Genomic DNA, 3,481 nt, shown 5'->3' on the forward strand with positions numbered 1-3,481 from the left:
GGCGCTTCGCTACGAAGCGAATCTTGTGCTGCAGCTCGGCCAGGGACGGCAGTACCGTTGCGCCACGTTTGGTGCCACACCTGGCTACACGTAAGCTCACTGCCCTGCTCCAGCCGTCGCGCCTTGTTGCACAGGGTCACACGGCCCTTCTTGAAAAGCGAACAGGTCCGGCAAAAGTAGCTGCTCTCATAGCTCCGTACTCCCGGTCCTGCCAACGCGGAGCACACCTTACACAGCCACTGCCTACTCTTTTGCCCGTTCTTCTCTCTCGTCTGCTGCAGGGCGTGTGGCTGCCTTGGCACCGGAGCAGCTAACAGCTCTTCGCCGTTGTTTTCCGGAAGAAAATCTTCACGGGTTTGCGACAGGAGGTCAACGTGTAGCCGCCGCATGAACTCAGCGTGTGTTGGTACGGATTTCCCTTGGCGCTGCTTGGCAATTTTGTGCACGACGAACGCGTTCACCAAAGCAAGGTCAACAAGGCCTAAAAATATAGTCTTGTAATATTTCCGCATTCGAACCGACCGCTGGATTGAGTAACGTTGCAAGCGCAACTGGTCGTGGACGTCCACTCCACCCATCGTTTCGTGGTTGTCCACGACTAAGCGCGGGCATGGTACCGTTGTGATAGAGCCATCCGGTTCCCGCCGAGAAACTTTATCAGGTTGCGTCGAGCACCCAGTAGCTAGAAATCGTACAGGTTGGTTGTCCATCCACACACACGCCACGATTTCAGGCCGGTTTCGCCACTGAGCAATACGGTAGGTTCCTCTCTGCATACTCTTTGGTCTTGTCTTCTGCGTGAACTCAATCTGCTTGCACCACCCCAGCCGGTCTCGACGCATAGTGCCCACATGGTAGAATCCCATAGAGAACAATTTGTCCGAAAGCGGGACAGATGTGTAGAAGTTATCCGTGCAAATCAAGCGCCGAGCTGGCTGACCTCGCAACGCCTTGGTCAGATTCTTGATAACTGCTTTTTGAGCGACATTCTTCTCGTTTTTGTTGGCCTTCCCACAAAAATATCCAACCTACAACGCACCATCCATAACATAGTCAGTATTATCCGTTATTAGTCCGAATCCGTAATATGTTCAATAACATCCTGAGCATATTACGAAACGGAAGATGAAGCAACTAACCTTGAACAGTACGCAGTCTCAGCGCAACACGTCAAGCAAAACTTCGTCCCCCATTTGTTCGGTTTAGCAGACATGTATTGGCGCATGGGGTTTCGTCTGTGCCTCATGGGGATCATGCCCTCATCGAACGCGATCTTGGCTCCTAAACGATACCCGCCGAAAAACGTCTTCTGGAGTGCTTGGATCACAGGCCGGATCTTGAATGCCCGATCGTTGCTGGTAGCTTGTTGCGAGTTGTCGTTGAAGTGTATGTACCGTGTGATCTCTTCAAAGCGATCACGACTGAGAAATTGACCAAACGTCCCTCTACATAGAGCACCTTCCACTTTCGTTATCCAATGGCGGCTTAGGCTCTCCCGACGTGGCTCCAGTGAACGGGCGATCAACAAGCCTATGAACCGAATGAGCTCATGGGGTTGGATGGCGGTTTTGCGTTGTAGCTTGGTTCTATACTCCTCCACTGACAGCACTACAGTGGACGGAGCCTTCTCACGGCGCAGACGTGCACGTTCACGCATCGCCAGCGCTATCTCTTCGACACACTCATCCCGAAACTTGTTCGTCTCCTCTGCAATCTTCCTCTACAATTCTTTCGGAAGAAAGAAGAAAAACATTGCCAGGGGGCTATCTGCATACGCTAGCGCAGCTTTGGTAGGTCCAAAGGGTCCTTCATACATCGGCGAAGCATCGAGACGTAGCTGACCATTTGTGTGTTCATCGTACGTGTCCCATCCAGCACGTTGCAGATCATCCAAGACTTCCTTACCCAAACCAAAGTTCACATCATCGTCCAGTTCATCGTCCTCGTAAGATCCGGTTGACGCTTCGTCATCGACATCACACATGTCCTTGTCCAACAAAATGCTATCTTCATCTCCTTCGGTATCAGAGTCGAGAGATAGCAACCAGTCTCCTTCCTCAAAGTAGAGTTCTTCATCATCGGTTTTGTCAAAGAGACGGTCTCGACGAAGAGCAGCCAAGAAATCATCCGAGTCAAAGTCATCGAGGGTAATGGCAGGAGTTGGGCGTTCACAGTGATCGTTTGAGCATTGAGCAGTATCAACGGATCCATCCGAAACAGCACGTGAGGCATTATCCTGAAGAGCTCCAGTCATATCCGGAATAGTGTGTACGGTGTTATCCGGAACAGGAGCATTACTCTCCGGAAAACTGGGGGAAAGGGGTTGGCTGTAAAAACCGCAAAAAGTTCCAAAATTTAGGCAAAAAAAAGAAAGAACCCGAAAAGCGAATTAATATATCTGTTCGCGGGCCGCTCTGGTTCCCAGGTATGGTTTTTCCGCGTGGAGATTAACTCTCGCCCTGGGCCCTTTGAGGTCTCTCCGCGCAATTATAGAAAATTATATTCCGCCCGAAGATTGGTTTTGTTCTGGGCCGCGGGGGGGGTTTACGCCAAAAGAAACCATAGTGCTCTCATGATTAGTCACCAATCCGGCTCCTGTGGTGGGGACAGTAGTCAGTAGTTCACTTTCCAGAGAAGCTGCTGTCTGGAGAGGAAGCACTGAAGCTGGTAGAGGAGGTAGCTCCAGCCATCTTGGCTTCGGCAGTAGCGTAGTAGACTCACTTCACCTTTGTATACACAGCAACAGTTAGGCACTTTCAACGCAGCAATACAAGTCGGTAGCGTACCAACGAAGTAGTCGACACCTTCAACGCCCTTTGCATCTCCCTCGAATGGTACGTAGGTGTAGTCGACGCTCAATCCCTTCGGCCGTCTGGATTTCCAACCTTTTTTGGTCAGCTCTCTCCAAATTTGCTTGAACGGCTTCTCCATCTTGAGAGTGTTGGTCTGTCTGGGTGGCCGCTGATTTTGAAATGGACGGATCATGGCCTCGTGGATTCTTATACAGTAACCCAAACCCTTTCCCGCAAAAAATCATGTCACGGGTTCGATGCTTACCCTGCCAAAGTTTATGTTTACAAATACCTATATGCGGAAATAACATGACAGATTTTGCGAAGCAGAGATCCCGGAATAATAACACCTCCATAAATTGTATTCCGGATTATCCGTAATGCCGGTGTAGAAGGGTTAATTAGTCATGCACCACAAATAATCGTGCACCATAATTAGACGTGCGCCATAATTAGACGTGCACCGTAATTAATCATTCCAGCGAGTGGGCCAGCAGCCCTCAACTCGGCGAGCAAGCTGGTCAAGCCGTGCCACAACACACTGCAGCACGTTTGTGACGGGGTCACACAGCACCTTGCGCTAGAGGAAGTTGGCTTTCCCGAGAATATACAAACTCTCAGTGAACGGCAGTTCACAGGTCTTCTTTTACCAAAAGGGAGCGAAGGGACCAATTTACATGCCATTAAAA

Source organism: Phytophthora infestans, genomic scaffold, assembly GCF_000142945.1.
Source record: "Phytophthora infestans T30-4 supercont1.570 genomic scaffold, whole genome shotgun sequence".
Lineage (NCBI taxonomy): Eukaryota > Oomycota > Peronosporomycetes > Peronosporales > Peronosporaceae > Phytophthora > Phytophthora infestans.